At 53.6% G+C, this 14,088-nt stretch overlaps 1 protein-coding gene across 15 annotated transcripts in view; it reads right to left on the bottom strand.

Annotated features, from left to right (window-relative positions):
• The window catches only part of MCF2L (MCF.2 cell line derived transforming sequence like), a 156,082-nt gene that overhangs the window by 75,834 nt on the left and 66,160 nt on the right, over positions 1–14,088 (bottom strand). The window lies entirely within an intron of this gene.

Here is a 14,088-nt window from a genome sequence, read left to right as displayed (position 1 = left end):
CAAAGACAGTAAATCTGGAATCTCTCACTTGCCCCTGAGCCTGCTCCTCTGAGCAGCAGCACCCATGTGACAGCCTCTCCCAAGTCCCCACCAGGGTCAGAAATCACCTCAGCAGCTATAGCTTCTTCAAACCTCTCACTCTTGTTGGGGTCCCCAATGTTATCTACGCCAAATTCTTCATTTCCTTCACCTGAGTCCTCTTGCCTTTGCACGGGCACTCTGGTGGCTGGGCACACATCCCGAGAGCTGACCCCGACAGGGCTTGCTTCACAGGCATCTGGTGTTCCTGCCTGCTCCCAGGCTCCTAGTCTGGAATCGACCCTCCGCCTTCCCCTGTCCTGACCCTGTCCTTGATGGTGATGTATCACCTGCCAGGTGAATTCTGTCAGTCTCCTCATCTTTCTCTGCCTTCCATCAGCATCTGTAGTCTGATAGGGTAACACTTGCTTCATCAGCTCACAGAGACAGAACAGCTGCTGGGGCCACTAGAGCCGGTCAAGGCATGAGTCATGGTTAGCAATCACCTTTTCTCTTGCCCAATGTCCAGTTCCCCCAAACTCAAGGCAGACGAGCGTATACCTACCCCATGCACCTACTTTGTGGAGACATGTTCAAAGCTGCCAAGGTCCACCTGACTGAGGCCACTGAAGGTCCATGGTCCCCTACTGTGCTTGAGCCCAAGGACAGGGAAGGCACAGGCTAACTTTAGGGACTCACACTGCAGTAGACACATCTGGAGTGAAAGCAACGCTATAGTTCTAAGAAGCAAGCCTCGTACACAGGGGCTTGCTATTCAGCCCAGAGGCAGGAGGAAGTCCAGGGCTGCCCTCTGCTGAGGAGGGGCCATGTGACAGAGGGAGGTGCCTGGGGACAGAAGCAAGACCTGTGGAGCTGGCCAGTCCCTTCTTGCCTGCTCTTCTCCCCCAGGGCTCTGTGTGTCCCCAGCCCTATGCCTGCCACACCTTAAGTGTGCACAATGACCAGAGATCTGCAGGGCATATGGCCCATCACTGGTTCATCAAGTGAGCAGCATTCATGGGCATGGAGACCACACCCAGGCCCACTGTGACGCACAGAGTGGGGCCAGCTGCTACCCTGTGTCCATGCTGCAAGATGTTCTCGTGGTTCTGACCACTCCCTTCATGAGTTCTTTTCCCCTTTTAGGGAGAGAACTCAGTCACCACACTGAAGTTGTGGCTCTCCTTGTAGGTCCTGACCACTTTAGCTTGCTCCAGAAGGCCCAGTGTCTGACATGTAGGCCACCAGCCACCACCTGACTTGAGCAACGCCCTCCTTCCCTAAAGCCACAGCTCATGAGCCTACACTTTCAGAACGACATAAAAGTGACATCTTACCATGCCAAGGCCACCATCCTGGTCTTATTTGCAGACTGTGTCTAGAGATACACCTGCAGCGCAGCCCCCAGCAGATTCATGGCCAAGTGCAAAGACTGGGGAGTACTGGAAGTACATTGAGACATTCGTCTGCATCCTACGGTGAACAACCAGACGTGGGGAGCCCCACTGCAGGTGATGTCAGAGAAGAGCAGGTGACAGCCTAAATCCATTCTGGGTCTATAGTAAGGCATGGCGCACAGCCATAGTGGGGTTCCTAGAAACTGCTATGTCTTTGTTGAATACGGTCAGAGAAGCTGACAGACCTTGGGAAAGAGCCCACTGGGAGGGGGATGTGCGCCATTACAGAAGTGCCCATGAACCCATTGCCATTTAGGTCCTAGGGACCCAAGGGACTGAGATGGTCAAGGTTCAGCTCCACAGAAAGCAGATTCCCAGGTAAGGAAGAAGCTCCTCTGAGCTTGTGCTGACTTTCCAGGGTAGGGCACATCTCCTGAAAGCTGGGAAAGCACAGCTCAAAAGCACACTTCAAACCCTGCACTTGTTCTCCTTCCCCATGGTCACCTTTCCTGAGGGCAGCCCCTCTTGCCCTCTGAGCCCACTCCTTGTGTGGATCCAAGAACCCCCTCTGCTCCACTGTATGTTAGCATGAGTGTGTGGAGTATCTGTGTGAGTGGCCAGGCCCCATGGGTCTAAGCTCTGTCCCCATATTTTCTTTGCTTTGGGTCACTGTCCCCAGAGCATGCTGTGCCACAGATGAATATCAGACACTGACTAGGCCTCGGGGTGGGGTGGGGTGGGGGCGCACAGGGCGGTAGGAGCGGGAAGCACAGAGCCACTGTGCAACATGTCTCTAGGAGCCTCCTCCCTGCTTCCCTGTGGTCCTTAAAGGCGTGGGGATGACATGACTCCCAGGCAACTGGTGACTGGGGCCTTGCCCTTGTGGCAGCAATCATGTGCTGTGCTCTCACACTCCCGTGCTTTGTGACAGGCCCTAAAGCATCCTTCATCACACCAGGGAGAAACCCTTCTGGCTTTCCCCCAAGCGATGATGAGCTCCGGGAACGGAAAGTATGGTTCCTCAGCATGCATGTGTTCAGGGACATGCTCCAAGAGCCCTGTTTAAGACTGCAGGAAAGCGGCAAGGCCAAGGGTAGGAAAGAATTTCTTGGTCAGTCTCTAGCACCAGACCCAGGGTCTAGGTGGCTGGGTAGCCCTAAAGACGCTCCATGGGAGGAGAGCCTATAGTGTGGGGACAATGGCTTACTTGGTCTGTGACTGCTTTCTAACACTCAGGGACAGCTGGACCATGAGGGCCCACCCACGGAGGGTCACAGCCTGGGAAGCAGCTGAGGCGCATGTACCGCTGAGCCATGGCCAGGAGTCAGTGAGCTGCAGGCCCCTGGCAGACGGAGGAGTTTGTCACACTTTTCAAAGACTGGGGTAGCATGACAGCTGTCATTTCATGTCATTTCCCCATCAGATGCTGCACAAGGACACCCACAAGGCCGAGGATGTGAGCCCGGGTCCCACACTTCCCACCCAGTGGAGACCCAGAACTTTGCCACCAGGGCAGAAAATTCTGCAGGGGAGTTGTTGGCTTTAAGATATGCACATCACTCAGTGTGCTGGGGGAGGGGCTCTGCTGACAGCAAGGCCTTTTGCACCTGTGACAAGAGGGAATTTGAGGGCTAAGGTGTGGCTGAGCAGAAGAGCCCTTGCCTGGCATATGCAGGACCCTGAATTCCATTTCCAGTCATACACAGACACACACACTACACTATACACACACACACACACACACACACACACCACAGACACTCACACACACATCAAACACCATACCCCCCCCACATAACACATATGCACATGTGCACCCATATACAGACATACACATGTACACACACACCAGACCACACACACACATAAACACTCTCACACACACATTCACACATACACCATACTACACAAAGAGAAACACAAAAACATACACAGACAAATGCAGGCACACAGACACAGACATATGTACACACTGACACATAGATGCGCGCGCACACACACACACACACACACACACACACACACACACACACACACGTAATTTGATATGCCTCCACCTGACAACACATACAGGGAAACTGGTGAGCCAGAGCACAGGTCCTGCAGGGACTGAAGACTCATGAAGAACGCTGTAGAAGGCTCTGAGGAGGGAGAGCCTGCCTTCCTGAGGCTCCAACTACACTGTTCACTCACGGTGGCGCTCACCTTTCCAGTGCCACAACCCTTTAATACAATGTTCATGTTGTGGTGACCCACCCCAACCCCCAGCCATGAGGGCATTTTGTTACCACTTCATAACCGTGCTCCTGCTACTGTTATGAATTGTAAAGTAAACATCTGATATGCACTATATTAATACACAACCCTGGAGTGGGGCGCAACCCACAGGCTGAGAACCACTGAGTTAAAAGTTTGGAAAGTGACTGTTAGGTCTGAATTCACCTCTTCACTGAGAAGCACTCCAGGCCCTGGTGCCCATGAAGAAGGGGAGGCTGGACCTCCTTATTTGTGTGAGAAACAGCATTATCAACCAGATTTCAGTATTTGGCACATAGGACTTCAACTGTCCTATTTTACAGATATTCATTTTATTTTTAGTTACGTGGGTGCGTATGTGTCTGTGTGGGGATAGGTGCACGTGAGTGCAGGTACCTGAGGTATTGAATCGCGCACGCTGGAGTTACAGGTGCTTGTAGCCACCCAGTGTGGGTTGCTGAAAACGGAACTCAAGTCTTTTGTGAGAACAGTGTTTGATCTTAACTGTTAACACATCTTTTGGGCCAGGGGTAGCATATTCTAAACATATACTTTAAGTGATCGATGTGGATCAGCCCATCCCAAAAGAACTAGAGTCTGGGACATGTGTGACCAATGATATGGGCTGCTGCCACCAAGTTGCACCTGTCATCCAGGTGAGTCCAGAGGGCCAAGACTCCACACAGAGGACTGAGCGAGGTACAGGTAACAGCATTACACCTTCTGCCCTGTCCTGCAGCAGATTCTTCCTGCCTCCCAGCAGAGCATCCCTTCCCCAGGTCTTCGGGGTCCTGCATCCTCTACACACTGTAGACACACAGGGTGCCCCAGGGATAAACGTTCTAATGCATGGAATTCAGAGTTCTGGGAGGAAAACAGGTGCGTTGTGACCAGGGATGAAAACCCCAGACCAGCTTTTCACTCAGTGAGACAGTGCAAGGAAACAGTACCATAGTTAGAGACCCCAAATACATCAGAGGAAGAGCCACTCTCACCCCTGCGCGGCAGTGCACCCTGAGAGCCATCAGCACCACCGAGGCCAGCCCTTCTGATTCCACACACACGCCCCAGCTCCCCCTGTGAGACCATGTCCCCAGACACCACCACCCAGGCTCCTACCCCTATCCATGGCTTTCCACACTGTCTCCACACTTCTGAGCCTCCTGACCTTGGAAGACAGTCATTGGGTATTTTTATGTTTATATTTTGTTTGTGTACCCTTTTCCAGTGTTTTTCGTGGATTTAAGCTTTTTTCCTCCTACAGCAGCGATGAGCAGTGGAAGGAAGGGTTCTGCTCGCCTTCGGCTGACCTTCACTTCTCATTCCCGTCTTTTACAGTGTCTATGACGGTGGTTAATGTTATCAACTGACGGGATCTAGGCCCTAGGAGACGAACCTCAGGGCATGTCTGAGTGGAGTTCCTAGACTGAGTCAGCTGGCATGGAAAGAGCTGCCCTAAATGAGGGGTCTGCGCCATCCCATGGGCAGGGGTCCCAGGATGAATAAAAAGGAAAAAGCAAGCTGAGCACAAGCAGCCATTGCTTGCTGCTCCCCGGCTGCAGGTCTAAGTGACCAGCTGTGTCAAGACCCTGCTGCAGGGCCCTCCCCACCATGACAGGCTACCCTGGAGCCAAAGTAACCCCTCCCTTCCTTCCCTCTTTCTTTCCTTCCCTCCTTCCTTCCTTCCTTCCTTCCTCCCCCTCTCTCTCCTTCCCTCCTTCCTTCTTTCTCCCTTTCCTCCCTCCCTCCCTCCCTCTTTCCTTCAGTTGGTTTTTTTTTCTTGGTATTTCATCATGACAACACGGAAAGTAACTAACACAGCATCCCTGACTGTGGAGGTGGTATTTACATACAAGGGTGGAAACAGGGAGGGGCCCCAGGACTGAGCCTGAGCCTGGAAATACCCCGAGCCTTGGAAAAATGCACCACCAGGCCTAGAACCAATTTCCTGGAGGCCACAGAACAGAGTCACCAGCACTGTTGCAAGCCCACCCATGCCCATCTTGATTAGCTAAAGAGGAAGACCCAACAGAGAAACTGGATAAGCATGCCCCAGGGAACCAGTGGCTTTGGATGATCCGCGCTTCCCTGAGCTTGGAAGAGGATGACAACCCAAGGTCCAGTGGGCTTAGGATGGTGAACCATCTCTCACCCACCCCGGGATACAGGAGGGGTAGCTCTGTTGGACAAGGGTGGGGCCATTGGCCCAATACCAAGGCTGTGGGCAGAGCAACCACCTCTGAGGGACAGCTGCATCTCACGAACCAAGCAATGTGGTGAGGCCGGCAGCTGTAGGCAGATCCGCATCTCAGAAAGCAAACACAGGTGGGACTTAAGTCAAATAAAAAAGGCCACAGGAGCTGGGACACAGAGGGTGTGGCCATGTCTGTTTTCCAGGATGCTCCCGGCACACCAGACACTGTGGCCACAGGAACAACAGGGGTGGGACAGGAGATACCTCTGTTCAGATGTCAGACAAGACTCCTTGGACAGTGCTGTCAACCTTTGTACCCCTAAACCTGTCCCAAGTCTGCTAGCTGAAGCTCACCTGTGCTCACAGGTGCCAGGATTCAGGCTGGTTCACAGAAGTCTCCAGGTTCTCAAAAGGACCAGGGGGTCTCAGTCTCAGGACCCACCTGAGACTTCTGGACTCCAGATGAGAGTGGGGAGCTGCTCTGCCTTGATCTCCCCACTCAGGACATGATGGATTCTATGCTCCTGCAGGCCTCCCGGCAGCTGCTGCAGCTGCAGGTGAGTTGGGTAAGACCCAGCCCAGTTGCTGAACAGCCCCGTGGGAGTGGCCCAGGCTGCTGGTGCCAGCCCAGTGAGGCCAGCTTCCTTAGGCTGCCTGGATACACCTGGGAGGGTGAGAGCTGTCAGGGTGTGCCTGGAGGTCTGTGCTGAAGTTTCGTGGGGGTGGCAGAGGGAGGGTGAGGCCCAGGATCCCAGGCCAACAGCGCTGGGCTATGCCGACAAGAGGCACAACAGCCTGTGCTGAGCATTGTGGGCTGGTACCTGGAAGCCTGGATTGGGTGCTGCCTGAGGCTACTCAGATCTGCGTCCACGGGGGTAAGGTTGAGGTGAGAGGATGCGAGCTGCAGGAGAGGGAGGACGGCAAGCTGCGTGCACAGTGAGAACACCCATGATGCATGAGAAAACCATGGAGCAGGTGCTGTCTGACTTGGTTCCACTGCTCTGGAACCAACCGGCAGTGGGGGTGGGAGCGGGGATAGCATGAGGGCCAGAGGGCATAGAGAAGGAAAGTGGAGTGTGAGATGGGAGGGCTAGTGGGCGGGGAAGGGACAGATGGAAATACTGAACAGGCAAGGTGGCAGGAGGGAAGGAAGGAGGAAGATGGGAGGGCACTGGGCCAGGGGATACAAGAAGGATGGGGCAGAGAGGTGAAAGGGCAGGGGCAGGGACATAGAGAATACACTGGATGACCACAGGAGGGGGGGAGGAGGGAGGGGAAGGAGGGGGGGGGAGTGGCTGCAATGGCCATCCCTTGGCATCAGCGACCCTCACTGCCAGCTGGAGAAGAGCATTTTAAAACTTCCATTCTTATTGGGGCTGAAGAGATGGCTCAGCAGCTATGAGCACTGTCTGCTCTTCCAGAGAACTCAATTTCCAGCACCCATGTAGTGGCTCAGAACCATCTGGAAATCCAGTCCCAGGGGATCCATGCCAGACTCTCCCCACTGAAGACACCAGGCATATATGTGGTGCACAGACATACATGCAGGCACAACACTCACTCATATACATAAAGGAAGTAATTTTTAAAATTTCCATTGTTATTCTGAGCTCCTGTCTAAGCTGATGTGTTTTCCTCCTAGGGCTAACCACCCACCTGTTAGCTACAGACCGGTGCTCAGTGTGAGATGCTCAGTCAACTTTGGGGACCAGAGGTCAGGTGACTGGGGGAGAGATGAAGCAGTTGGAAGAAGGCACCAGCAGTGTCCCCGTGGTCCTTGCTGCCTGGTCATGTGGAGGCTGGTCCTGACATGCCTGCCCACTAGACCTCCGTTTCCATCACTGATACCAGGGCACCAGAGTGCAGTGGGAGGGCAGGAGAACAGCTGAAGCCTTATCACTCATGGGGCAGGGGACAGGACTGGCTGACATCACAGTCTCCCTGTCCTCCCTTCCCAGCTGATATCACAGCCTCCCTGTCCCCCCAAATCTCACTCACCTCTATGCTCTCTTGAAACTGTCCGCACAGGTCACCAGGCAGAGTGTACCTTCTATAGGCAAGCAGCCCAGAACTGAGACTAGCATGGCAGAGTCTAGCCAGGACTCTTCACAGCTACCCAGGGGAGACACAACTTGCATCACACAGTGGCCAAACAGGGACAGGCAAAAGGGCAGTTAGAGCTTGAAGGTGACAGGGTCCCAGATAGACTGGAAGTCAACAGAGGTAACGCCCATGATGCCCAGGGGCAGGGTGGCTGGTGGGCACCAAGCTTGCACTGGGCACCACCATGACTCCTCTGTGTTGTGTTTTTGATGCTTTTCACCGTGCAAACAGACATGTTCTTGAGCAAAGTATAGGCTCTGGCACCAAGAGCCTAAGTCCCCATCTGCTGGGCACCAGCCATGGTCCCCATGTGCTTCTGAGAGCCTGTCTGTGCTGGGGAGGGTGGCAGCCACCGCAGGTCAAAGGGATGCTGCAGCATGTGTGTGGGCCAGCGCTGCCTGCCTCCCCCCACACCCAGTGGCTCCTGGGAGAGGTGAACAGAGGAAAATGACATGAGGGGTATACACTGTAGGTGACCTGAGGAGACCACAGCAGTGTCCTGAGCAGGAGACTGTGCACTCTACCTATTCTCTAGGGCACTATCCCCCAGAGAGCTGGGCAACTCAAGTAGCTGAGTCTAAAGGAGAATTTGTTTTTTGGTTTTTGTTGTTGCTATTGCTTTTTTGTTTGTCTGTTTGTTTTGCAGGGGGTTGCTTGGCTTGGTTTTTCAAGACAGGGTTTCTCTGTCTTAGTCTCTGCCTTGGCTGTTCTGGACTTGCTCTGTAGACCAGGCTGGTCTTAAATTTACAGAGATCCACCTGCTTCTGCCTTCCCGAGTGCTGGGATTACAGGCGTGAGCCACCGTGCCCGGCTCTAAAGTACAATTTAAGTGTTTCAGAATGCTAAAAGTATTTTTCCTTCCTCAAACATTTTTATAAGCACAGCTGACAGATTCATGTGAGGAAAGGCCCCCTTGGGCCCCCAGAGCAGGCCCTGCCCAAGGCTCCCCTCATGTGAGAAACTGATCCAACACAGAACATACATGTAGCATTTCCAGATCCACCCTTAGTGTGCCCCAAGCCCCTCCTCAGTTTTGTCTTACTCAAGGAAGGAAAAAAAAAAGCCAGTGGTGGAGAAGTGAGTCTGAGGCCCTCTTCCCTGTGTCCTCAGAACCAACAGCAAGGCCCTGAGCAGCCCCTCTTGTCAACTGTGCCAAGAGCCAGGCTTCCTTCTCAGATGCCGTAGCCAGTCTCACTGGCTGCAGTGAGGAATCAGCAGGGGTGCGGTTTCCTGGATCTCATACTGTGTCCCTCAGACTTGCACTAACTCCTCGCGTAGACTACATTATGGGCCGGTGCAGTCTTATCCCTCCCCCCAGTACACAGTTTCTTCCTCTCTCTCCACTTCCTTCCCTCGCCACCCATCCCCCCATCACAATCCCATCTTTTCTCCATTGCTAGATGCAACTCTCCTCAATTCAGGGACCCCCCAGTTTTTGGCTCCTGGGTAGTTTCTTTCCATCAGTCAACATGCAAGAACTTCCTAGAAGCCAGCATGTAACACATCAGATACAAACATCTGACAAGATAATGCTGGTGGGTCCTAAGCGACGGCTCCTCTGTCCTTCCCTGCATCTAAGGTTTCTACAGTTCCGGAAGGATCTCTCATTCCATCTCTGTGTAAAGCCCCATGGTGACCTTGTGTGTAAGTCAAGGTTCTGAACTGGAATCGAGACTAGACCCCACAGGTTGGAGCCATCCAGGAGCCACACCCCCAGGTGTCTGGTGCCTGCTGCTTCCATGTCTATACTAACGAGTGACTGCCTCACTCTGATGCTTGTCCTCCAAGCCCATCCCGGATCCTCCTCTGGCCTCTGCCAGCACAATCCTCCAGCACAGTCTCCCCATATTAGGACTGCCCTCCCCTTCCCTCCTTCTCTTTCTCCTCTCCACCCCAAAGGCAGGGCAAGTGATAATGTCGGCCATCTTGCCAGAGAGGCCCCAGGCTACCTCAGGACTGTTGAGACACTTCGTCATCTGCAGCCCTGGGACCTGGCTTGGTGCCTGGTGAAAGCAGAGCCAATGTTGCTGCTTGCACTTGGCCTAATCTCTGTGCGCGGCCTGTGAGATGCACACACCGACTGTGGAGGGCAAGCATCTTCCTTTATCTTGTTAGAGCTCAAACACACCTCAGCAGTCAGCACTTTTGAAACCCAGAGCTGAGACTGAGCACTGGGGTTTCAGAGTCACCTTGCTGTCAGTGAAACAGAGCCTGCAGCACAGTGTAACAGGGTGCCATGGCTGTGAAATGGGGGGGGGGGGATTATGGGTCCCTTCCCCCAAAACACTGGACATTGGTTTCATTGGGGGGGAGGATGATCCACTGGGCAACCATGTCCCATGTTACTTCCTCTGGTTCAGCCACTGGCCCAACACTTAGCCTCCAAAGGGTGCACAGGCTTCCAGTGTTTGCCCTGGGGCCCAAGGCCTCCAGACCCTTGTGGATGAGGAGGGGTGAGTCCTTGAAGGCTTCTAGGCCATCAGGGAAGCAGCAGTGGCTAAGGACATAAACTACAGCCCCCAGTGGCCGTCCAGAATCGGTCCTAATCACAGAAGCAAGAGCCACACAGGTCTAGACATGCTCCTGGGTAGTCACCGCCCCCAGTGGATGTGGGCAAACGTCCCTGTGTGAGGAAAAGGTTTAGATGGCACTGGAGGGACAAAAGGAGAAATTTTAATAAGAAGCTATCCGCGTGGACTGGATGCCACCACAATGGGGCCCTGCTGGGCACACAGGGGAAGGCCAGATGCCCCAGGTGGATACACAGATTAGTAATGAATGCACAAGCAAAGAAAAGCGTTGCTTGGACACAGGAAGTTTTATGTCAACTTTCTCATTCTCGGTTCATCATTAGTCTGGCTTTTCAAATTCACAGCCCCTTTCTGGGCGGGCGAGGTGGGCATAGCCTGGAAGCAGTTCACAGGATGGCTATCACGTCCTGGCTGACATCACTGGTGGCACAGTGTTTCTTATCAAGTGGGGCGCAGAGGCCTGCATGAGCTTTTCCTGCTGGTTTCACTACCTGGCTCTGTCTGTCCCCGAAAAACTAGACTTCCTCAGAGACAAGTTTCCTGACCCTAGCACAAGTTGGCCTGCTCTTTAAACACAAGATGAGGTTGCAGGCTTGCCAGGCTCCTGCTGTTTGGGGAGAACATTCGGTTCCTAAAATGCTGTGGCACAGAGTCTAAGAGTGAGGGCCTCAGCTTTTTTCTCCCTTGCCATAAATATGCCTTTCTTGGGTAAGAGTGTCACACATGCTCACAGAGAGGCCACATGTGCTCACACAGAGGCACATCACAGAATCACACATACCCCCAAGAGCCTGCAGGACAAAGCCTGGCTCCACCCTGGGCACCAGAGCACACAGCGACTGCCCCACCTGTTCTTTCACACGTGGTAGATGCATGTTTTTACGGTGGCAGGTTGGCTCCCCAGAGGCTGATCTTAGCCATATTTTCTTGCCATATATTAGAAAAAACAAACACAGTAGACAGAGAATGTAAACAGACTCAGAAGCTGCTGTGCCCACATGGCAAATAGCAAGTGTCTATTATTGGACCCTGTCGCATTTGCTCTGAGTCACAATGAACTTCTTAGAGCCAAGGACAGCCACCCAATGTGCTGGAGACCCACGGCCACATCCCAGGTGGGGAGGGGAAGCTCCCTCCCCAGCCCTGCCACACCCCCTTAGCTGTTCTGCAGACACAGAACCCTCAAAGTGCCTTCCTATGCCTCACGGGCTCACGCAGGTGTACAAAGGGCTCAAGCTATTTGGGGACCCTTGTCCCACTTTGGCTGCAGTTCGATCAACTCCTTCTCTTGGGTCAATTATGGTGGTTCAGAGACTACCTCTGTAGTAATGGGGTGAGCCACTTCGTGCTGGCCAGACACGTTTACACACACATCTTGCTTGGCCCTTCCTAGTCCTGGTTGGGTTAGGAGCCTAGGCCAAGAGGTGAACTCACTACGAACAAGCTGGTTCAAAGGCCTTACTGCTCCTCATATACATCAAAGAAAGAACACCAAACACACTGCACAGGGCCAGGTGGGTACTGGTGGCCCCATGGAGGGGCTGGCAATGTCTACAGGCTGTGGGCCCCCACCTCGGCCCTGCCTCGCTGGGGGAGTTTCTACCTTAGGGAGGGCTCTGCCAAGCTGCAGGATGACACTTTCCGTTCCTGTTGGGCCACTGACTCAGGCCTCACTCCCAGCAGCCTGGGAAGAGGGCAAGCAAGCAGCCTCTGCCCCTGCCCGAGGCAGCATCTCTGTGGCTTTATTGCCAGGGGAGCCTTGGGCAATCAGGACGGGAAGCTAAGGAAAACACAGAGAATATGGGCGTGAGTAGAAAGTGTCCTGCGCTAACATCCCTGGGGCAGTTCTGGTAATCCACATAGACAGAAGAACTTGGCCACGTCCCAGAGCCCCTGCTGCCACCTAAGGGGTTGCAGGCAAGTCCATCCTGTCAGCTTAGGCCCGTGGTTCTCAACCTGTCGACTCTTTGGGGGTCAAACAATCCTTTCACAGTGGTCGCTTAAGACCATCAGAAAACACAGGTCTTTAATTTATGATTCACAACAGCAGCAAAATTACAGTAATAAAGTAGCAATAGAAATGGTTTATGCTTGGGGGTCACCTCCACATGAGGAACTGTATTAAAGGGTCGAAGCATTAGGAGGTTGAGAACCACTGGCTCAGACACTGTCGCTGGGATGCTCTGAAGGAAGTCCAGGCTTCAGGGACCCTGGGTGGAGTCACATTCCTCTGTGAGTGTCCCACAGCAGGACAGCTGTGTGAGGGAGTTTGCATACTGTGATCTGTACTTGGTGGTACACGCCATGTCCGTGGCCCAGCCTCGTGCCCTGGGCCTCTCATGCCCTTCATATCCAGACACTCTCAGGCCCCTATTGATGGGGAAACTATAGTCCCCTTTGCCAGGGTAATCTCACATCATGGATGCATTGTGGTCTCAGTCAAGCACTATGATTTCTGTATCCAGAGATGGGCTTGTTCACCCAAAACCCTCCTGGAGTTCACCCATGGAGAATGCAACTCCCTAGCCTCAGCTTTCCAGAAGGAAAAGCTGTTTCTATTTTACAAACAGATAGATGAAACTTCACAGTTGAGCTGGCTGAAGTCTGAACCCCACACCCAGAGCCCCAGTCCTCACAGGTCAAGCTTGCCTGACACAGACGTCCCTTCAGGCCACGGTATTGAGTGTGAAAGCCCCACCCATCACCACCTGCCATCCAGGCCTCTTTCTGAAGAGTCAGCTGTCCTGGCTGGTTCCGCATGCCCTTCCCAGGCAGGGGCTTTGTGTGCCCCAGGCCCCCCCCACATCACCAAGGGCTCTCTCTGGCCTCGGCTTGCCCTCATGAGCAATATGCTCTGTGGCAAAGGGACCTGTCCCCTCCTGAGCCTCTCCTGTGAGTGCCACTGTCTTGAACACCCCTCTTAGGAGAGATGGCTAGAGCCACAAAACGCACAGAGAAGCATTTGGGGGACCTGGCAGTGGCTGTCTTTGCTGAGCCTTCTCTCTTACTGTCCACAGAGGCTCCAAGAAGTGTTTCTGACAACCACCCCTCTCCACTGCCTCACCTGTCACACGTATACACCGGTGAGCTCTGTCAAATGCTCGGCTGGGTAGAATGTGACTGAATCCCAGGCACGGCCCACCATCCAGCCTTCTAAGAACTCAGGCCCAAACCACATATGCAAGATGGGACTGCACGTGATGCCCACCCTGTCTGCTGGACACTCAAGGCTAAAGGAAGGACCCTTTTGGACACTGTGACAGATGCGTCAGCATACTGCAGCTCCCCAGAAAGCTGATCATAAGAGTTCTTGGTGGCTTCCTACACTGGCCAGCCTGCGAAGTGTTGTTTACTCTTGGTAGCCAATGGCACAAAATAATTGAGTGACAACTATGGGGTGAAAACTCATGTACCCCAAACACCACCCTAGTGGCCTCAGATCCGAAGGGGACACAGGAACTGGGAGACCACTTCCCTCGTCAACCCAGTACCAGCCGCCGAGTATCCACGCTGCATACTCCCTAGGAGGACCTCAGGACTTACCCTCAGCCAGGGAGCGTAGCCAGGAGCACCATTCAGAGTAAATGTA

The sequence above is a fragment of the Acomys minous genome, assembly GCF_964271855.1.
Source record: "Acomys minous genome assembly, chromosome: 15".
In the NCBI taxonomy this organism is placed as follows: Eukaryota; Metazoa; Chordata; class Mammalia; order Rodentia; family Muridae; genus Acomys; species Acomys minous.
This window is presented reverse-complemented; position numbering and strand designations above follow the sequence as displayed.